Source organism: Pogona vitticeps, chromosome 1, assembly GCF_051106095.1.
Source record: "Pogona vitticeps strain Pit_001003342236 chromosome 1, PviZW2.1, whole genome shotgun sequence".
Lineage (NCBI taxonomy): Eukaryota > Metazoa > Chordata > Lepidosauria > Squamata > Agamidae > Pogona > Pogona vitticeps.
Window position 1 is genome coordinate 134,535,202 of NC_135783.1, and position 23,959 is coordinate 134,559,160.

The window sequence follows — 23,959 nt, forward strand, 5'->3', positions numbered from 1 at the left end:
CAATGGGGGAACCGCATTTCGCTTAGCGATGTTTCCTATGGCAATTTTCGCTTAAGGACGGTAATCCGTTCCCATTGGAACAGATTATCCGGTTTTCAATGCATTCCTATGGGAAATGGTGTTTCGCTTAGCGATGTTTTCCCATAGCGATGTATTTTTGGGAACCAATTAACATCGTTAAGCGAGGCACCACTGTATATGAAAGAAATAAAACATCCCCTGAAAATAAGCCCTACTGCATTTTTTAGGAGCAAAAATTAATATAAGACCCTGTCTTATTTTTGGGGAAACACGGTAGGATTGCACTGTATCCGAAACAGGTGATTCATAGTCAGCTCAGTGCTCATCTGTAGGCATGTCCCTGTTTCTTGGCCTGATGTACCCTACAGCAAATCTTTAAAAGTAAGGCAGAATATGAGCTCCTTGAATTGCAGCTGGCACCTGTATAAGGTCTATAGGGTTTGCTTAATTAATAAGGTCTGGGTTAGAGAAATGACACAACGTGGGTGAAAAGAATCCTCTTCTGCCACCTCTGTGAGCCTGATCCAAACTGGGCTCCCTTGCAGTCACAGTTGCCTGAGGGAACCAGAGGGCTCTGTTGTTACTTTAGATGCTATTGTGTCACTTCCGAAGTACGACTATCCCATGAACTGATGGATCCCAAAAGGTCCTGTTATTAACTGCGCTATTCAGAGCTGGCAGACCAAAGCCTAAAGCCAATCAAAGCGCTTTGTCAATCTATCTCATGTCAGATCTTCCTCTTTTGCTACTGCCTTCTATTCTTCTAATATTATTGTCTTTTCCTGTCAGTCTTGTCCCCTCATGATATATACAAAGTATGATAGCCTCAGTTTAGCCTCTAGTGAGAGTTCAAGCACAATATAAGTTCATTTTTCATTTCTGAAGATCATCGCCATCAGATTCAGATTCACCATTTAGGAGGAAAAGAAGACATGAGCAGTCGCAGATGAGCAGTGGTGTGTTGATGGGCATGTAGGTGGCTAATTAGCCCAACATAAGCCCAGAAAATATAGTAACAGTGGGGGGAATTTTAGTCCCAGAAGCCTTCATCACTAGCTGTGCTGGCCTGGATTTCTGGAAGTTTAGTTGAAGAAAATGTGAGGATCCAAAGTTGGGAACCACTGTTCTAGAAGATCTTCACCTTGGTATCCAGTGACATATCCTCACACTTGAGGATCTCTTCTAGTTCCTCCACACCTGCCTTTCCAAGCTGCACTCTTCTTCACATTTCTATGCTGCAGTCTCCATTCAGAGTGATGATTGAATCAAGTAATAAAATATCTAGATGCCAACTTCTTCATTGTCAGCATTAACATTATGTAATTACTATACAGGCGTGGTTTTTGCCTTTTCAGTGTTCAGTTAGCTGGCTGAACAGCTCAGTGGTTTAGGTAGAGTTTGGGAATTTTTCCCCACTGTGCCTCCTGGGAGTAGAGCCAGCCTGTGTGGCCTTGGGTAAGTCCACCAGAAGAAGGGAATGGTAAACCACTTCTCTCTAGCTGGAGTACTTTGGTGAAACGGGTCACCAGAAGTCAGAATTGACTTGACGGCACATGATTACTATTAATGTTCAATTGTAATCCTGCCTTTTGCACTTTAACTTTTATTAATAGTCAACAGATGGGATATTCATATTAGTTTCTCGGAGGAGATGACTACAAATATTGCCACCACAGGTGGCTGGGTCAATTGGACTCTTCCCCCAGAACTGGGCCATCCACTTACCGCTTGTGGCACACACAGCCATCGTTATCCATGCTGTGCCAATTGCAGAAGTAGCCTGGCCGGGACTTGCCCACCTCCCTGGGCTGCTGACCACTCAGCAGCTGAGCAGGGAGACTCATCATCCTGCCTCCTCACCAGATTGGTCAGCAGTGCAGGAATGGCAGGAAAGGCTACTTCTGTGATTGGCATGGTATGAACAATGGCCCCATGTGGTGTGCCACAAGCGGTAAGTGAACGGCCAGGTTCTGCGGGGAGGATCCGGTCAGCCCTGCCACCTGTGGTATCAATATTTGTATTTGTCTGCCTCAGGAGACAAATACAAATATCCCATCTCTAGCAGTCAAGTCACTGCTGTTTTCTGGCAGTAATATAATGTCACCTACATACTGTATCTTGAATTCCTGGCAGTAGAATTCCATCAGTTAGCTACATTGGCACAAAGTACAGTGGTATAAATTGTAGGCACAAATTGCCACCAGGTTGCAAGTTGCTGATAATACCCCATCGTGTACTAGGTCACATGACTGATGAGTGATGATGAAGTATACAGGTAGTGACCTGTTAACTACCAGCAACTCACTACTGCAATTTATGCTGCTGCACTTATACCAGCATAACTAACCAATAGGATTCTGGCCAAAGTTTGATCACTCCTTCTTCATTTGAATTGAATCTATCTTTTTACATATGCTCTGCATATTAGTTGAACAAGTCAAATATATCCTTATCTGGTACTTTTTTGAATTGGACATTATTCTGTTTTGCCTTATTCTTTTCTATCAGTAGCCTCTTGTCCAAAGTATATTATCCTTCCATTTTTCAGTCCTGTGAGCAATCACAACATGTTAATAGTGTGCAGTGCAATGAATTATCTGCACAGTCTGACCTATATATAATAATGGGAACCTGGCTGCTGAGAAGTACTGAGTAATGTCAGACAGAGTGTTCACTGTAATGCATAATGCTCTGAGATCTGCCTTCTCTCACACTGGGAGACAAGTCACCCTTTGGAGGCGTAGCAAGCTCAACACCAGCTGAGATCATTCTCACTAAAACCAGTTTGGTTTCAACATTGACTGAATTGCATTCAAACAGTGTGTGGCTATCAGCTGAATGGAAGCTCCAGCATCCTGCGCATCAAAACTTCACCTGCACATCACAGTCTAAGCGATCAGTCTCCAACTTGGGCCCACCCAAAGCTTTTTGGCTACAACCTGAATCAACTCCAGACAGCAGAGTTGATGGACAGAGATGGTGGCAGCTATGTGGCGAGAACATCTGGTGGAGCTCGGGTTGGAGGGATGCTCTAGGAGTGATACATTCTGGAAAGGTTTCCCCAACAACCCCACTTTCCCTCTTCCCCGGCCCCAGGCTTATTTCATGCTCATGTTGACATCTCACCATTTAGCTGGCATGTTCCTGCCTAAAACATGCAGCCTCTTTAATTGGAGAGTCAGGGCCAGTTCTCAGGCGATCCTGCCAAAGTTGTTGCAGCTGCAGCAGACCAGGAGCCAGGCCAAGCTTCATCCCTAGAGACAAAGGAAGACAGAAAATGTTCATATTGCTCATTTTCCACTGCCAAATGTCATGAAGCATGAACTGGCTTGATCCAGAGATGGAGCTTGATGATAAAAAACAAACCCAGTTTCCTTGGGGAATTCAGTGCTTTCCCGGTAATCACTGTCCTGACTTCAGCATGTAAACCTACCCCTCCTGTTTTAAAATAGCACACAATTTTCGTTTAGTCTCTTATTGTGCCTTCTTTTTCCAGGGACGTTGTCGGCTTTCCTTTACACACCACAGCACAGCACTTTTAGGCAGCTGAACATGGAGTTTGCAAACTACATTATTTACTTCTCCCCAGGGATGGCATAAGGAACTCAGGGGACTCCTAGGAAGAAGGCATTTTAATTCAGTTTCCACTCCCTGCTCAGTTTGTCTGATGTTCAACCAGTCTTGCATCACTCAATAACACCACTTTCTCTAGAGTTTATTTTTAATCAGTGTTTATTAGGTACATGGGAGTGATGGAGCAGGATGATAATGAAGCTTGAAATGAGTCTTTTCTATAAGCTGAGAAGGAGAGGACATTACACAGAGAACAGGTCCCACTTGGTTTCATAACCATGATTGTGTTTATTTCTTAGTGTCCTTGTTTTTTTTATTACCATCTCATCAGATCAAAGTAAACTTCTGTCAAAGCTGTTTGTGACATCTGAGATTCACAGAGCATCAGTTGGCAGGCCTGATATTTTATCCTGCTTTGTAATCCTAAGAAGATGTAGAACACATAGAAAGAAGCTGCTGTGCCAAGAAGCAGACTGGAGGACAACAGGCAAAATTAATGCACATAATGGGTTTCTATAGACCCCTTGGAAAAGGCCGACGTCACTTATTATCAAGGGTGCTGGCTCTGATGAGAGCAGGACTTAGCATCCTTAGGCACAAAGGGTCCTGTCTCAAACATGGAGTGAGCTCAGGAATGATAAATTTTGCCTAATTGGCCCGGATTTGGAATGGTGGACAACTTGGAGCCACCAGTTCACCTTCTCCCAATGTCCCTGACATAGTGTTGCTGCAACACATTGGCTAAAATCCCATTGTGCTGCTATGCGAAAGGTATAACTTTTGGAGGTGAACAAATTATGACACCTAGCTAGACATTACCTGTTGCATGCCAAGTTGTGCAACTCAGCAATCAACGGATAATGTCTTAAGAAGTTTTCTTAACTTGAGATGGTTCAGCTCCAGTAGTTCTACCCTTTGCATAGCAGTGCAATAAGATTTCAACCATTGTGAAAAACAAAGATGACAGCTGGAAGCTGGCTGGCACTGATTGCAGAGCTGATGCTCACCCTGCTGCTGCTTGCCACTCCTGTCACTACCACCAGGATCCAATGTAGGAAAGGGTTTATCATAGGATACTTTCCCTTCCCTGGGCATTTTCAAATGCTAACTGAAAACCTGGCTATTCAGGCAAGCCTTCCCTCCAGCCACCTCTTGATTTATTTTGTTTTCTCACCTTGAGTCTTTGTCTATTGATATATTATTTGTACCATTTTTAAATGATTTATTTTATATGTTGTTAGCCGCCCAGAGTAGTTGGTTGACTAAATGGGCGGGCTACAAATTCAATCAATCAATCAATCAGTCAGTCAGTCAATCAGTCAGTCAGTCAATCAGTCAGTCAGTCAGTCAGTCAGTCAATCAATCAATCAATCAATCAATCAATCAATCAATCAATCAATCAATAAGGACTCTTCCAGTTGGGAGAAATGCAACCTTCCAACTGACTATGATTAAAGCAGTGCTCCTAGTTTCCACTGATTCTCCCTGTGTGCCCATTAAAATTGATTCTGAGGGTTGGGGAACCCTTTCAGTAAGAGTGATACTTTTTAAAGCAAAGACACATGTACACATGCTGGAATTACTTGTTGCTCTTAATATAGGAAAAAGCAAACTGTTATGTTACTAATTGCTGTTTATAGTTTTTTCTTTTTTAAATGCATCTTTAGTAAGTAAGAAAATGACATAACATGGGGAGATCCATTCAGAATGCCTCAAGAAAGTACAGTATTCTTAACACACACACACCAAACAGAACAAGAGAAGGTTAAGACTGAATGCTAGTTGTTACATTGAAATGGCCAGGCATGAATGCCAATCATTGCTTTTGAAAGGAAAGAGAATGTTGTTATGCCAACATTAGTTCCCAAAATAATATTGCACAGTTAGCATTACTTGCATCCTCTCACCGGTCAAGAGACTGGAGAAGATCTGATGCCCTGCCTTGCATTGGCCGAAGCCCTTTATTCTAATAGAAAGCTACCATTGGCTATACCTTCTTCTGCTTTGCATTATTTCCCCAACTGCTCTGGTTTGCAAAGACAGCGAAATAGCTGAGCACCTGTCAGGTTACAATACATGACTGTGAGGATGATTTGTCCCAGTGGCTTTGTGTATAGAGTAGAACTACCATAGGAGTAGAACCACACCCCAGTCCCGTGGATATGTCATGTTTCCTTCTAGTTAGTCTCTGATTGCACTGGGAATTGGGAAGATCTCTCTGCTCAGGTATGTTTCCGCATCAGGATTAGTCGACTTAAGGAGTAGTTAGGCAATCTCCAGAAATAAAGGCCTTGGACGACAGCAGAGGGGCATCCTCAGCCACAGCACTTAGACATTACAGATACTAAGGCAATTCATTTTCATGTGCTACGGACAACCAAAGAGGTTGGAATACTTCCTCAAAACATATTAGAGTGCATAATCAGAGTTAAGTTTCTTTAATGGACTGGACAATCTGTACAGTATTTCAATTACACCAGAATGAGACAGAAGAAACACCTAGCACACTCTAAGTGCAGACAAGACAGTTGAATAAGTCATGCCAGTCACAACATAGTGCAAAAAGAGCAGCCGTGTGCTTAGAGACCGTGGAAGCACTGCCCAAACCAATTGGCGCTCTGCTGGCAGTGGTGTCCACATGCTACCCCACTTACAGAGGAAGACAATGAGCTCAAGTCGATGAGACATGCCCACAGTTCAAGCCATTACATCATAACACAACAGCAGAAGTTGAGTCTCAGGTTTTCCCACAACACTCCTTTTGGAGCACTAAGGGGAAAAGAGAGAACCTGCATGGCAAAGCAGGATGCCCATGTGAAGACCTCTGTGGGCCCAGTATTTAGGGCCTGCTGAGGGAAGGAGGTAGCCTTTTGCCAAATGGGCAAGGGGAGTGAGTGCCAGATCAGATAACCTGATGTCTGAACCTCCCTAAGAGTCCAATAGGACTTGATAGACCTCCAGGGAAAAACCACCAGCCTGTATTCTTCACAGCTGGAATATATTTCAAAAGGGTTTAAATCCAGTGTGACCCAAAGGAATATTCTGCACCTTATCTAATCCTCCCTTCTTCTGAATATCCTTTAATTTATTTGTCCCTTTGGCGGACAGCCCACACGTCACTCCTATCAGTCATTTTAGAGCTCTAGTGCAGGAGCCTATGACAGGACAGGAGGGGCAGAGTCAAGAGAACTGAGAGAGACAGAGAGTCAGTTAGGAAGAAGATTGAGAAGTGTTTAGACAAGATATTGGAAAGTTGGTGTGTTCGAGAATATTAAAGAGTTAAAAGGAATTAGAAATACATAGACTGTCCGAATATATTGAGACCTTGATGAGAGTGAAAGAATACAAGCAAGCTTACATGTAATCAAATCCACATTTATTGAATGAATGATAGATAAAAGAACATCCATGTTTTTTCTTCTGTGATTTACCTACCCAACCATAAATAAACTAAAATTATAAACATTTAACTCTCAAGTAAGTCACATCTATGAAAAATAGCTTGAGTTTATATAAATAATGAAAAAACCATACTAGAGCATAAGTTGGTATAAAATCACATCAGCATAAACACAAAATCTTACCCCACCCTCAGCAAAGTCTCTCACCTCTAATGGTCTTCTCTTGACATCCTTTGCTCCTTGCTTCAATTATCTTTCCGGGAAATAACTTATATCCTCATCCTTACATTATCATTTAAAACAATCTTATCTGCAAGGCTTGGAAATCCAAGAACTTAAAAGTCAAAGAAAATAATATTAACAGAAATCTCAATTGTTCCAGCAGAGCTTGTAACGTCAAGGGTTTGTAACTTAATATCTGGCAAGTTTCCATTTTACTGATAACATTATCATCTGGACTAGACTTTTTGCAGAGCCTGAAATTACAGGGCTCCACAGCATGAAAGATTTGAAAACGTAAAGTCTTAAAAGACCTGAACTTTGCAATACAAAGGCACTGGAATTACAGAGTGCAAACTATTAAACTCACATATGTAGCCAGGCTAAATTGTAACAAAAACATCCTTTAGCTGTCAGAATATCGCGACAGAGTGGCCTTACTCAGCTTGAGAGCGAGACAACTGTGTAGAATGCCTATAGTAAACTATTTCTTAACTGCATTTTAAATGAACTTTCATTTTCAGGGTTGGTTTTTCTATACCTCACTTAATTGTTTTAATGCACAATTTTAAACCGTGACAGGAGGGGTCAGGAGACACAACAAGGGAAACACAAACACTGATAGCAGCAACCAACTTCATGTGGCGGTAAGCTAGAAAGTAAGGTAAAGCTGGGCAGTGGTGCTGTTTGTCTTTTGCAAGCTTGACCAAAAGCAAGTGTATTATAGCAAAAAATAAGTTCCGTTTTTTCACCTTTTAATTTAGGCTTGTTGCTGTTTTTAGGAGCTGACTCTTCTCTTGAACACAAACACAAGTATCCTGTTGACAAAACATACAGTAAAAATGTAGAGAGCCTTTCCAGAGTTGGGCAAAGGTTGTGAAATTTCCCTTCTCTTTGCCTTGCTGCGAGATTGTTGACTGATCAGAGAATCAGTAGATGTGGGACACTCTCACAATGGTCGTCTAAGGTTTGGCCGGTGTCTTTGATAGACAAACTGATTGCTCAAGTTAGAGCTCTCAAAAAACAAAAATGCTCCAAGCGCTTTCTTTCAAACCTGGCTGCCTGCCTTTAATAGATCAGCAGCAATACTAAGATATGCCCCTTCTGCATAGACTTGGGGTATCTGTTAAAAATTAATATGATTAATTGTAATTAATTGTATGATTAATTGTTCCCAGAACAGGCTCAGTTACATTTTTGAAAATGCTTGATTTTGTCCAATTTTTACTTGCTTTGCTTCTTATTTTTTAAATTAGTAAAAAAAATAATGTAAATGAAATCAATTTATTTCAGTGACACTAATGCCACCACATTTTAAATACGTGAAGAAATAGGAATCAGTTATCAGAATAGAAATAGATGTTATTTTTCAATACTATATATAGTCAGAGTAAAACATGCTATAACATCCCTTCGCAGTATTACGGTAATCCACATGTAATTTCTCAGAAATACCAAATGGAAAAACAGCAGCTAATATTCTTGTGGCCTGCAGCAAGTAATATCTCACATACAATATTCTACTCTCATTTAGATGCAGTTCCTGAAGTACTGAAGAGCAATAGAAGTTATGGGGGGCAGGTGCAGTTGTGTTGGTTATTATTTTTTGCAGCCGTAAGTGAGCCCTGTGACACAGACGTTAAACTGGTGTACTGCAGTCAATCCTCTGCTCACAACCTAAGTTTGATCCCGACGGGTTCAGGTAGCCGGCTCAAGGTTGACTCTGCCTTCCATCCTTCCAAGGTCAGTAAAATGCGAACCCAGCTTGCTGGTGGTGAAGAGTCCTCCTTGCATAGTTATGCTGTAAACTGCCCAGAGAATGCTCTAGTATGATGGGATGGCATATAAATCGAAACGACAAGAGCAAGAAAAGCCACTGGGTAGTTATGGATGCTGAAAGCAGAGCTGTAATTAGCTATTTCAGCATCTGGGACAATTGGCACCTTCTCCCACCCACTCCGCCCTGAGACATGGGCATGAGCCCAGGTATGAAAGAGGAGGAAAAGAATGTGGCAATGCTCCCAAAAGAAAGGGAAAGTTGATTTTTTTCCAAGAAAAAGTTAATAGGGCTGGGAAGTGTGGCTGTTTGTTTTTCTAGCACTTATTGGTAGATTCACCTCTAGATTTTAGTGCCCTCTAAATGTTGGTGCCCTGGGGCAAAGCTACATTGGCCCATCCTAGTCACAGCCCTAAGGAAGCTTTTCTGTGTGATCTCTAATGAGGGTCTGTTTTTCTTTTTTGGCAACGTTTTATTCATGCTGCAGTTCTGTAACTCAGTTCTACCACCTTCTGAGAGCCTCAACTTTCCACTTATACCTTCTAGCCAAAGTGACAATACAGAATGGCAAGGTGGGTGAAAATTGTTTTCTCCTTGAGAAGGCGAGGATTTTGTTGAATAGCCAAATATGACCACTACCACTGCCCCCCAAAGTAGCAAATTAAGTGAGCACAAAAGTTTAATAATTGCTCAGATTTTAATTTTCTTACCACTTTAGTATTTTAAAAAGTAAAAAAAAGGGGGAGGAGCCACGAACAGCGAAAACAGGGGGATTCCAGAGCTCTGGATTCCACTGGGTTTATTCCGAGACAGAGGACCCCCCCCTGGAGAAGGAGGGGGCGAGTTCCCATGGGAGAGTGGGGGCTTGTTTGCAAGTAGGGGCTTTGGAACCACCAAATCGCAGATGGCAGTCTGTTTTTTGGAAGAGTTCCTTTCCTGCAATGCGACCTGTCTCGTGGAAGTCGCCATTATGGTGAGTTAGCTGTTCGGAGGGGGAGGCATCGAATTTTATTATCTGACTGCAGAACAAAGATAATGGACTGCTGTTAAAACACAGCAAGTAATAACTATAAATCTATTATTGGTAACCTGATGAGAAGGAGGTCTCGAGCGGCATTAACTTGTTGATGCCTTGAAGACTGAAGTTTTTTCCACCTACGTCACAGTGTGGAAACGAAACCAACTGCTTTTCTTCTTTCTCCCTTCTGAACCCTCCCCCTAGAGAAACTGGTTTCTTAGAACTCTAAATAACTTCACACAACTTAACCTAAGTGACTGTATCGGGCACAAGGCGGTTAATCACCCCTTTACAAGACTTTAAGTGTGGATTAGCCAATAAATCACTTGGGGAATTTGAGCAATTAACCTGTCGATGACTACGGCCATGAAAGGAGGGGGAGAATCATCATCGGAACTCATGACGTACTATCTTAAGGAACTTCTTAAAGAATTCCAATTGAACATTATTCACCATTTTAAGTGGCAAATTAACGAGATTAGAATAGATCTGAATATGACTCTTTCTGCTCAGCAAGGAAAGATCGACAGCAAAGATAAAGAACTTAGACAAACTCTCGGGGAACAGCTTCTGACGCGGGAAAGGGAGGTCGCTTCCCAGCAGGACGGAACCATTAAGAAGCAGCTGCTGTCGTCGGAGACAGGCGAGGAGAAGAGAGCCATTCCTTTTTTCTAAAAGATGCCAAAAAAAAAGATGAAAGGGGGTGAGGATGGGGAAGGGAGTATGTATATCAAGATTGTTTTGATAAGAGGAAATGCAAAGAGAGGGAACTGGGCGAAGCTGCGGGCAGAACTTCACGACCTGGGACCATACATTACCCTACTCCAAAATCGTATCACTGACTGTATTGGGGGAAAACTAGTTAATTGTTTTGAGGATGTTTTGGAGAAATATTATAGATGGCATTTCAAAACTGGAAAATACTTTGTATAATACTCTGTATAATGTTGACTAAAAGGCCAAGCCCAGTTCCACGACACTGGAGTTGATAAATAAAAACTAGAAAGGAGGAAGTTACTTGCTGAACAAATGACAGAAGTCAATTGATTGAAGATATATAAGCAAATTCGGACAGATATGAATTTTGAGGTTAGACGATGATGAATAACAATAATAGGTGTTTTGCTTGGAGGCACGTATATGGGAATATCAAATATGTGTGAACTATAAGAGTCCTTATGCTTACAATGATGAGAGTCAGATGGATGACATGCAGATGAGGGAATTTATAATACCTTTTTATAGAGTTAGGATGCTTAGACACTCTATTAGATATATAAAATAGGGATGTGGAATATAGCATGTGCAGATGCACATGGATATATTATTTCTGTAGTCAGAAGTTTATATAATAGTTAAGCTGGTATGGGGAATGCCTTCCCACTGTATGTTTTGTTAGTCTTGTATGTTTTGTTAGTTTCTTTGTGTCATTGATTTCTGGTTTGTTTTTTGGTTACTTTTTTGTATTTGTCTTTGTAGGTATGTATGTCATAAAAATGTTTAAAAAATGAAATTGTTGCTGGGAATTTATATTGAATCAGGAATAATAAGTTAATTTCTCATAAATTATTACCATACTGTCAGAAAAGTAGTGTTAACAATGTGTTCTAGGATTCTTGCAGGTTCTGAGGCTAGGCTATTTTGTGCAAAATGTAATTTCTCCCATTTTCCCCATCATCAGAGTCCACTATTGTGAGCTCTAATTGTTTGTGGTAATAGAGCAGAAATATAAGCTCCCGAGTCACATGCCTATTGTCATCTAAATTATTTGTTTCCTGCTTGGAATTTATTTACTGGTCTTGGTTTGCTGTGACTGAGTAATGACTTAACACTACATCCCATCCTCTTTTTTTGGTGATGTGAGTGGAGTGGTTGGTGTAGGTAGATGTTTATACAGTGGTGCCCCGCAAGACGGGCGCTCTGTTTGACGACGAAATCGCTTGACGTTGATGTTTTTGTGATCGCAAAACGATGTTCCCTATGGGAGAATTTCACTTTGCGATGATTTTTTAACAGCTGATCAGCGGTTTCAAAATGGCCACCGGGTAAACAAAATGGCCGTCCGCTGTGTTTTCGCACGGATTCCTCGCTGCACAGGCAGCGAAAATGGCCACGCTATGGAGGATCTTCACTGGACGGTGAGTTTGAAGCCCCTAGGAATGCATTAATCTGGTTTTAATGCATTTCTATGGGCTTTTTAAAATCGCATGATGACGTTTTCGTTCTACAGTGATTTCGCTGGAACGAATTAACATCGTCATGCGAGGCACCACTGTATATAATTTCCCCCTACCGTTGCATTCAGTACATCTAAGTACCAAACTACACATTACAGACGATCCATCAACAGAGTTAAAACCCCATTAGTGTTTCAGAAGTGTGCTTTAGAGAAGGTTTCATGATTGAGAAGTCAGATTTGCAAACATACCCCCTGCTTAGCTTCTAAAGACAGATATCAAAACAAGGTACATAATCTAATTCACAAACTCTGGGATGTGAGAAATACTTCTGCTGTGACAATTATACACTTTGAACAGTTAAGACATTATCTCTTCTAATGCTGGGTTATTCAGAGATTCGATGTCCGGATGGTAAATCATCCTCTTGCCCTTGGTGAGAAGTCTGGGGATTGGCAGGAGATGGAACGAGTCGGTCAACATTGACCTCAAGTGGGTGAACCACGGTTGTCGTGGCCACCATGGGGCAAGTAGGATCACGTTCAACCTGAACTGTCAAAATAGAATGATGATTCATTGTATGAGAGGGATTGGCAGGAATAGGTAGAGCAAGTTGCCATCCCAGTTTATCATAAAGGCATCGTTGAGAGAGCTTCTGTCAGTACCAGCACGGGAGCAGTATAGGTAGCACTTGGTGTTGTTCTTGGTGGCAAAGATGTCAACAGAAGGAGTCCCCGGGTGGCAAAGAAGGGTAAAGACTTTGTTGTCTAGAGACCACTTGTGCGTCCTCGTAGTAAGGCGGCTGAGATGGTCTGCAAGTGTATTGTCCTGTGTAGCAACATGGACTGCTACTGGGAAGATATGATTAAGATAACACCATTCCCAGAGTTCAATGGTCAGGTACAGTAGAGAGAGGGAATATGTGCCACCCTGCTTGTTTACGTAATAAACAGCTGTGGTATGGTCCATAGCAAGTTGGACAGCGCATCCTGCAATGATAGGCAGGAAGGCGTGAAAGGCTTTTATAATTGCTAAGAGCTCAAGGTGGTTTATAGGCAATGACTGTTCTCATTTTGCCCATGGATCTTGTGATGCCAACAGTGCACACCCCAGCCAGATGAGCTGGCATCTGTGGTAACTTGCACCATGAGCTGAAGAGGGGTGAAGGGTCTTCCGACGAGGAAATGTGGATGATATGTCCACCACGTAAGTTGTAGGGCTAACTCTTGTGTCACTGTGAGGCATTTGGACAGGTGATCTGTCATGGGACCGAGTAGGGGTAGGTACCATGACTGAAGTGACCGCATCTTGAGCCTGGCATGCTGGATAACAGTGGTTATGGAGGCCACGAGTCTGAGGAGGTGTTGGGCTTGATGCACCAATACCGAAGCATGAGGTCAGAATGGTTGGACCACCCATTTCAATCTGAGTATTCTTTGTTGAGGGAGAAAGGCTCTGGCTTGTAGGGAGTTGAAGTAAGCTCTGATATAAGTAGCGGTCCGTGACAGTTCAAGACGGGATCTGACTAGGTTCACTTGAGACCAAGGTCTTGAAGAGTGTCAAGCGTAAGTTGGGAAGCTCTGACACCATTGTGATAGGAATTGGAGACGATCAGCCAGTCGTCTATGTACGGGAATATGGTGATACCTTGAAGCCGGAGGTAGGCAGTGATCGGTGCCATGCACTTGGTGAAAGTCCTCGGTGCCGTGGAGAGTCCAAATAGGAGAGAACAGAATTGGTATGTGACACTGTCAAAATGGAATCGAAGGAACTTGTGGTGATGTGGATGGATAGAGATGTGAAAATACGCGCCTTGGAGATCGATGACAACAAACCAGTCTCCCTGTGAAAGGAGAGGAATGATAGTGTCAAGTATCAGCATTCTGAAGCATGTAGGTTGAATGAATTTATTGAGGTTCCTAAGGTTGAGAATGGGATGGAGTCCTCTGTCCTTTTAAGGTACCATAAAGCCATCATGCAGGGCAGAGGAAGGGACGGTGAGTATGGCTTGTTTTGGAAAAGAAGGGAAATTTCTTCTTGAAGGGCCAATGAGTAGGGAGTATTTTTAATTTTGCTGACAGATGGAGTGTTTTTGAATTTGATGAAATAGCCATTTCAAATTATAGAAAGGACCCAGTGATCAGTAGTGATTTGATGCCATACAGTAAGGAAAGGTTATAATCTAGTTTGGAATGAAGTACAGTGGTGCCTCGCATAGCAAGGTTAATCCGTTCCAGATTAACCCTCGCTATGTGAAAACATCGCTGAACGGGACGGGGAAGCCCAAATCGGCCGAAAACTCACCGTTCAGCGATGTTGTTCATAGCCGGCAGCCATTTTCCTGCCCTTGGTAAGTGAGGGCAGGGCGCGAAAATGCTGCGCACCTCCATTTGGGGGCTTCCGGCGGTCATTTTGAACCCGCTGAACAGCTGATCGTCGGGCTTCGTTTTGCGAAGATCGGTAAGCGAAACGCTTACCGATCTTCGCAAAGCGATTTTTGCCCATAGGGGCCATCGGTATGCGATTGCATTTGCGATCGCTGAAACCCCTTCACTATGCGGATTCGTCGTTCTACGGTGCGCTTGTTGAGCGAGGCACCACTGTAGAAGTAATGATAGAGGATGCTAAGGGTCTATGGGTATTGCTTACCCATTTTGTGGGCATCGAAAGGGCTGTCAATGCAGTTGTTGCTGTTGGGGTCGAAAGGTAGACTTAGTCGAGGTGGATGGGACAGAGAATGGTGTATCTTGCATTTGAGTCTTGTAAGGTCGGTATAATTGTTGAAAGGAGTGAAAAGGTTGTTGGCCAAAGGGCTGTCTACGATATTGAGGACGCTGATATCTGTATGGTTGCTGGGTAGAATATGATTGAATTGTTTTCTAAATCTTATGAAGATTATCCATTACTTCATCTGTTTTTTCATTGAAAAGGCCAGCACCATCGAATGGTAGGTCTTCAATTCTCGATCTAGGGTCATCTGAGCCAGGGATGACATCTCAAGGCGATAAAAGTGGCCATAGCTTTAGAAGCGGCATTGGCAGCGTGCCTGGAAGCAATTCTTTGTTGTTTTAGCTAGAGTGGAAGCCTCAGCATGAACATTTAGGGCTTCTCTTCTAGAAGCTTCAGGGGCCGCTTGGAGGACTGATAGGATTTTGTTCCATAATTGCCTACGATGTGCCCCCATTGCAGCCTGATAGTTAGTGACCCTCATGAGAAATGATGTGAGGGAGTAGAGGCATCTGCCCAAGATTTCAAGTTCCCTGCCTTCCCGATTAGTAGTTGCCATGGATGATTTGTTTCATGCTCGTGACTGATTGTATTCAACAATGATTGAATTTGGTGTGGGGTGTTTGGAAAGAAAAGCTGTGTCCAGACCGTGGGTTTTGTAATGATTTTCCACGCGTCTTGAGATTTGTAGTGATGAAGGGGGTTCATCTCATGATTCATTTACTAATTCCAGCATGGCCGATTTAAAGGTCAGGCTAAGTGCTGGTGTTTTGTCCTGGTTCAGATATCAAATGCTAAGTCTTGCTTAGGAGGTGGTGGTTCCTCAATGTCTAATTGTAAAGACTTCTCCATTCTCATTACCAGCTGGGAATAAGAGGTGAAATCCTCTGATGGAGAAGGTGGGTGATTCTCGGCCACATCTGAGGTAGGGGTAGGGAGGTTAGAAGGCAATTCATGAGAAGCACCAGAGGCTGAATCTTGGATCGATGACGAGGACTCCGAAGACAGGGAATGATATGGAGGTTTTGATGTTGATGTCTGCGATGTAGGAGGCAGTTGCTGTGTTGAAGGCAAGTGTGATACAAGATGCTTTTTGATGTCAGGAGGAGGAGGAGGTTCCTTATAAGCGGCAGTGACTTGAAGAGATGTGTGTTGTTGGGGTTGTTTGGAAGAGTGCTTAGTACATTTTGGTTGAGGTTGTTGGTATTCCATTAGAGGAAGAGTGCATTTAAGAGCCGATTTAGGAGGGACCGGTGTGTGGTGAGTCGATGTCAGCTATGAAGAAGAAGAAGAAGAAGAAGAAGAAGAAGAAGAAGAAGAAGAAGAAGAAGAAGAAGAAGAAGAAGAAGAAGAAGAAGAAGAAGAAGAAGAAGAAGAGCGGTGTTGGGGTGGTGAAGGTGATACGGAGGGTGAATATTGAGGTGGATAGGCATATCTCACTCTCTTGGGCTCATCATAGTAGATATGTTCAGTTAGGTCTTTAGGATAATAAGGATCGTATTGATGGTATAGATCCCTATGTTCATCCCTGGTTTAGTATCGGGGTGGCTCAGGATAGTAATAGAATTCCCTGTGCTCAGGGTCATACTGAACAGGCGACAGGTGTCATCTCTTCACTCAGTGTTTCCAAGGAGACTGATGAGACCATTCTGAACCAGAGACCTGAATAGGTATTGCCTGCCCTGGATAATGAAGGGCTTGAATGGGCCGAGGCCAGGCTGAAATGAACGTCAGCTGGAGATAGGCCAATGCTCGGCGAAAAGCTAGTGATGGACGCTGGAGCTGGAGGTAGAGTTGGGTCATCATCTGAGACCAAGCCCGGGGTGTCTCTAGATGACTCTTCCAAGATCGGCAATGGAATCACTGATTGGGGTGGGTCTGTTTGCGCCAGTTTTGTAGGCTTCTTGGTCTTCTTTGATTTAGTTGTATCTTCTTTTTAGAGGAGTCATCACGACGGGCTGGAGCTTTTGACATTGATGTCAAGCTTGATTTTGAAGATGACTTTGACTGGTCTTCCTAACAAGGTGAAGGAGTCGTCGGGCTGGAAATCAGTCGAGGTGTTTCTTGATGCTCTGGGCATGGACTAGGAGATGCTGCAGAGTCCTTGGGGGCCAGATTAAGTGATTTCACCCAAAGATAAGAGTGGAGTCCCTGGAGTTGCAGTTTAAGATCAGGTTTAGTGAGCTTTTTACACTCAGGGCAAGAGTGTGTTTGGTGTTGCTCTCCAAGAGAAAAAAAGGCAATGGTCGTGACCATCAGTGAGCAGGATCTTATTCATGCAAAGCACGCACCGCTTGAAAAACCTGAGCCCCCCCCATAAAAGACCAGGGGGAAAGGGAGGGAAAATGGTAATGGGGGGGATCGAAAACCGCGGAAAGAAGAAAAACGGGTGGAATCAATTCTAAAAGGAAACGGATAAACTCACAGGGGAAACGTTCAACAAAGGAGATGATTGAAAAGAAAGAATAAAGTAATGATCTCAACAACTGTTCAATTGCTCTAGCTCTCCAAAATAGGTCAAACCTAGGTGGAGGCAAAAGGAACTGAGGGGGTAACGTCCTACTAATCACATGTCTTTAAGCTTTAGAAATTTCCGAGAGGTCCTGCTCAGGCGCAGAACAACCCAATTCTGTGCATTCACAGAGGCCACAAAGAAGAATCAACTTATTTATTTCAAAGTGCCAATACTGCAATTAAAACCTGAATGCTGAGGTTTTAATTTAGAAAAAACAACTGCTCCTGCACTGCAAGGGTTAAATGCCCCCCCCCCCCCAATGGATGGCATTAACAAAGAAATACTTACTGGTCCTTGACCGGTAATGGTCGCCATTGCATCCCTCTGCTGAACCACTATACCAGCAGAGAGGAGTGCCAAAATCTGGGATTGGAGGATGGTTAAGTATTTCTCGATGGTTACTTATGGCCTGTGTGCCCACAGAGAGGGCTCTGTGTGCCAGCTGTGGTATGCGTGCCATGGGTTCGCTGTCAGTGGTCTAGTGCAAGTACACTTGCTCATTGTGCCACCAAAACCCACTCATGGTTCTTGCATTTTTAGCCAATCCACCATTTTAGATTTCATAAGTTACACTAGTAATTTGACAGCATGTCAAATTGACAGCATACCATCCTTATTGCCTCTTAGCCATCTTAGCTCAGTGTGTCTTAGAACAGGTATTGCAACTGGACTTATAACCCATGGTGCCAATCCAGCCATTACTTTACACCAATGGTTCCCAACCTTGGCTCTCTAGATGTTCCTGGACTACAAGGGGGTGATCAGCTTGTTATTTGGTTCACTTTTGGTGTATGTATTTTAAGTAAGAGTGATCCATCCAGTCCATTTTGTGAACTGTCCCACTCTTTTCTAGGGCTGCAATTTATTTGGTCCAATTGGGAGTGCTCATGATTATCCCATTCTGCAGTTTGTGTGGTTGCTTAATTTGCTCCCAAATATTGCTGTGGGCAGTGTTCTCTTCAGTTACAAGACAGTAATACATGCAGTAGGTTGTGAAAGTAGAAAGGATGGCAGAGAAACATTCGCCTCTTTTCCTTTTCTCCCGTTTTTTAAACATTCTCCTAAGTGACACAGTGCCATTTCAGATATACAGTGGTGCCTCGTATAACGAGTGCACCGTTTAATGACGAATTCGCATAACGATGCCATTTTTGCCATCGCTTTTGCGATCGCATACCGATGTTGCCTATGGGGAAAAATCGCTTTGCGATGTTTTCCCCATAGGCACCATTTTCCCCCAGCTGAGCGGCGGGAGCCTCCGAAGGGTCCTTCCGAGGCCACCGCCGGGATTCCCCTTCCCCGCGGCCGGCTTTCCCGCCCATGGTCGGACTCTCAGGAGTCCGGCCATGGCTGAGGTAGCCGCCGCGGGTCAGATCCAAGCCGCGGGGGGAGGGTAGGGGATCCGGATGCCCGGATCTGACCCGCAGTGGCAACTCCCAGCCATGGCCAATCCCCCCCCACCATTGGGCGCAGCGGGAGAAGCCGCCCGGTGGGGCGGGGGGAGATCGGATCGGCTCCTGCCTTTCTTCGGAGCAGCTCATCTGCTCCCAAAGGGCTGCTCCGACTGTGCTTTCAGCAGTGGAGGAGGTGCCCGGTGGAGGAGAACGGCCAGATCGGCTCCTGCCTTCTCCTCCACTGGGCACCTCCTCCGCTGCTGCAAGCACCATCGGGACAGCCCTTTGGGAGAAGCCGGGTGGTGGCGGAGAAGACAGGAGCCGATCCCGTCTCCCCCCCCCCCAAGCTTCTCCCAAAGCACTGCGCCTGATGGTGGGGGAGAAAACCGGATAATCCGTTCCTATTAGAATGGATTATCCCCTTTTCAATGCATCTCTATGGGAAAACACGTTTCACTTAGCGATGTTTTCCCATAGCGATGTTTTTTTTTTAACCAATTAACCTTGCTATGCGAGGCACCACTGTAAGGGAGTATCCATGCTAGGTTGATGTATTGCTGTAGTGCTATGCCACTTACTAAATTAAACGAACAAAAAAGGGAAGTCGCTGTGACTCATAGAAAGACAACCACAACAAAAGGCAGGGAAAGGGCACAGGGAGTATGTGTGTGAGTAATCAAAAGAGGGATTACTTTACTTGTTTATTTCTTTTAGTATGTTATCAACTCTGCCAGTGAAATGGCCATGGTGAATATGTTACCTGATTAACACTGAAGAACAACTGTTAAAATGGATTTCCCTCTTAAAGTTGCATCGCTGCTGAAGCTGAAAAATAAATCCACAAGATTACAATGTAATCCATTTACTCTTGCCAACTTGAGAACCCAGATGTTCTAAAATTCCTATAACAGAGCTTTTTCCACTGCCCATCCCCATCTGTGTTGTCATCCTCTTGAAGGGAAAAGATTCTGATTCTGATGGAGAATGTTCAGTCAATCAAACCCATTTAAAACTACACTTCAAAGATAGGAATTATTAGAACACATACGCCATAAATCAGAATCAAGTAGATGGCATGCAATGATGCTGGGTGGATCGCTCAGTGGTTTAGGTATCTGGCTGGGAGTCAAAGTTTTGAAGTTCAGTTCCCCACTGTGCCTTCTCTTATTAGAGCCACCCTGTGTGGCCTTGGGGGCAAGCTGCACAGTCCAGGATGCCCCCAGAAGAAGGAAATAGTAAACCACTTCTGAGTATTCTCTACCTGTAAAACCCAGCATAATTGTGTCACCATGAATCAGAACTGATTTGAAGGGACACAATTATTGTTGTTGTAGTTGTTCAAAAATATCAGACACATTCGATCAAATCTTTTTAAAAATTGATTGGTATTATATAACAGATACAAGTTTTAACCCAAAATGTGTTAAATATCAGTGCAGTATGTGTACTGTTCCTAATATTGCTGTTTTTTGTAGTTCTGATGGTGTTATTTCTAGAATGTGCAACTGCTTATAATACAGTGTGAAATTTCTTGATATTGTTCTGAAAGCCCTCATGACAATGGGGACCATTGAGGCATGTTTCATCCACAAGCAAGATGTTTAAATTGCCTGGTTTCTCTACTACTACTACTACTACTACTACTACTACTACTACTACTACTACTACTACTACTACTACTACTACTACTACTAAAAATACCATGCACAAGCAACATTATAAAAACATTGACTGGTATTATATAACAGATACAAGTTTTAACCACAACACCTAAGTATCTGTTAAATCTCAGCACAGTTCCTAATACTGTTCCTAATGCAGTGGTGCCTTGACTTACGAACTTAATTGGTTCTGGAAGATGGTCATAACTCGAAATGGTCATAAGTCGAAGCACCATTTCCCACAGGAATGCATTGAAATGCAATTAATCTGTTCCAGATGAAGAAAAAAATCACAAAAAACCCACAAAACACTGCAAGACTCATTGGAAATGTGATTTATCTGTTCCGGCTGAAGGGGGAAAAAGAAAAGGAAAGAAAGCAAAGCATGCAAGACCCACTGGAAATGAAAAAAAAAGCTAAGCAGAAAGCAAGCAGAGCATGCAAGACCCATTGAAAATGCAAAAAAGCAAAGCAGAAAGCAAGCAGAGCACGCAAGACCCATCGGAAATGCAAAAAAAGCAAAGCAAAAAGCAAGCAGAGTCTGCAAGACTAATCAGAAATAGGGGGAAAACCTCCAAAAAACAACTAAACCTCGCAAGACCCATCAGAAATGGGGGGGGGGACCATAAAGCAACCAAATCCCCCAAGACCCATTGGAAAAGGGGAAAAAACACCAAAAAGCAACCAAACTCCCCAAGACCCATCGGAAATGGGGGGGACTCCAAAAAGCAACCAAATCCCCCAAGACCTATCACAGCATAGAAACATAATCCCACCACCCAGTCCAAAACCACGCTGAAAAACCCACCAAGAAGAGTTTTTAAAAAGCAGAAAGCAGCACCTTACCTTACCAGGCAGTCCGAAGTCTCCTCTAATCACACTCACTCTGTTGGGGCGAAAGAACTACAAAGAAGCAGCCTCTTTGCCTACCAATGGTTAGCAATCTGAATTCCCCGCCTTTTTGGTTGTAACTCGAAGTTCCAGCCACAAGTCAAAGCAAAATTTTGTGGCTGGAGCTGGTCGTAACTCGAAATGGTTATAAGTCGGGACGTTCGTAAGTCGAGGCACCACCGTACTGCTGTTTTTTGTAGCTCGATGATGTTATTTCCATTATACTACCTATAATATTTTGTGAAATTTCTTGATATTTTTCCCAAAGCCCCGATGACTACGGGGACCATTGAGATGTTTTGATTGCCAGGTCTCTGTATTTTGTTAACTAGTTTTTCCAATTCTTTATTTTCAACTCTGGCATCCCCCGGAATTGCAATGTCAATTTCTTCGTTCTATTGCTAGAACAAAGTCTGGTGTGCTATGATCAAGGTGTCTATGTGAAGGAGAGCAGAAAACAAGTGTGCCGTCCTCATCTGCAAGACCTGCGAAAGAGGAAAAAGAGACCAAAGAGGATGGTGTAGGACAATGGTTCTTAACCTTGGGTTACTCAGGAGTTTTGGACTGCAACTCCCAGAAGCCTTCACCACCAACTGTGCTGGCTGGGGTTCCTGGGAGTTGCAGTTCAAAAACATCCAGGTAACAAAGGTTAAGAACCACTGGTGTAGGAGAAGAAAGCCATAGAAGTCAGTCTGGTGGAAGAGGGGAAAGGGAAAAAAGAGGAGGAGTTAAAGTTGTCTCTGTGGGAGGAGGAGATAAAAGAAGGGGAAAAAAGGAGATTCAGCAGCAGAGTGACTGGGAAGGAGGATGGTGAAGACAGGACTAAGCTATCCTGAGGCAGGATATGAAAAGGTGCACAACTTACTTAAAGACTTCCCCAACCTGAAAGTAGGAGGAGGACTGCTACCAAACCCAGAGATCCCAAAGGAAGGTGAGACAGTCTGTGAGACGCAGGAATGGATCATGATAGTGTTTCCGTGTGGGCAAGGTCGTGGTAGGAGAGTGATCCGTCCCGATCCAGTTTACAACACTCCTCCGAAGGAAGGAAATTGGACACGTCACCCCTGTTGTGGGACAGTGTGGGCAAAGAGGAGTGGACGGACTAAAGTTGGACGAGAGGTCTACATTAACTTGTTATGAACAGTTACCTGACTTAACGTGTTTTGGCCCTGATGGTCTACATGTTGAACCTCCGCATGTGAATAAGTAGAAAAATGTGTCTACCACAGTCTCTGTCCCTTCTTCCCGCAAAGTGTGAGGAACTGTCACCAGTTTTAAAAGAAACCAATCACAGTTTATCAGTTTGGATCCAGAAATTCCACAGGATCTTGATTTTGTCCTTTTCTGACACCTCCTCTACCTGATGTACCCATGGGTACTGCCTGCTGGATTTCCAGTAATCCATGGTCTCCGATTTTTCGTGGTAAATATAATCTGTCCACATCACTTGTTGGAAGTAGTTCATTATGCATGTTCTTTAGTTTCTTTGTTTTTTGATCCAAATCTTCTAATTCATTTTGGATCCAATATCTTAATCCAGCTGTGTAGCTAATTACTGGAACTGCCCACGTGTTTATGGTTTTGACTGTATTTTCACCATTTAATTTTGATTTTAAGATTTTCTGCAGTCTTTTGATATATTCTGTTTCTGTCAGTTCTTTAATTTTTGTGTGCAGGATGTTGTCTGCTTCTAGTATCTGTTAAATATTGGCACATTATTATTATTATTATTATTATTATTATTATTATTATTATTATTATTATTATTATTATTATTATTATTATTATTATTATTATTATTATTATTATTATTATTATTAAGCCATGTTGTTTTTATTCTTACATGCTGTCAAGTCAGAACTAACTTATAGTGACCCTAACAGGGTTTTCAAGGTTAGTGAGATCTTTAAGGAGTAGTTTTGCCAGTTCTTGTCCCCCAATTGGTTTCCATGGCTGGCTGGGGATTTGAACCCTGTTCTCCAAAACCCTAGTTCATCACTCTGTCTGCTACACCATACTGGTATCACTGTTGTGTTTTCCAAATTCAAATAATGATGTGGTTTTGCAATTAATTACATGGCATGATTTCTTTTCTGTACAGCTTAGAAAAACTGTTATTTTGGACCGCAACTCCCAGGATCTCCTGACTAGCATGGCTGGTAACCATAACAATTGGGGGATTTTTATATTCCAGAAAGTTATTTTTCCCCCTAAGATGTGCTGTTCTTTAATATTAAGTGTCCTATTGAAAGCTTTAATGACTGAGACAAATCTAACCTTCAGCATATAAGATTCACATTGAGGGAAAGAGATCACAATTTGAACTACCTGTTGAGCGGTCCAGTGTCATCTGCTTTTCAGTGATCACACAAAGTATGGGGAAAGCCCAGCCCCAATCTGTGCCCAAGATGGACCTTTTTGTTCCAGCTGTTGGGCATCTACTTTGTGGGGCTAGCCCAGAGAAATTCCCTGGAAGACAGAAGGATTGCTTTAAGGGAAATTGTTCCAATTAAAGCAACCCTTTCCTGTGTGATCAGGCGCACACCCTTGCAGTCAACAGATCACACCCTGAGATTTACAAACAA

At 43.0% G+C, this 23,959-nt stretch overlaps 1 long non-coding RNA gene across 1 annotated transcript in view; it reads right to left on the minus strand.

Moving 5' to 3' along the window:
- LOC140707549 (uncharacterized) overlaps positions 1 to 23,959 on the minus strand; it is a 45,498-nt gene that overhangs the window by 15,810 nt on the left and 5,729 nt on the right. Inside the window, exon 3 of the long non-coding RNA XR_012087675.2 lies at positions 3,148 to 3,275. This is a non-coding gene — a long non-coding RNA (uncharacterized LOC140707549). The remainder of the gene's footprint in view (positions 1 to 3,147; positions 3,276 to 23,959) is intronic.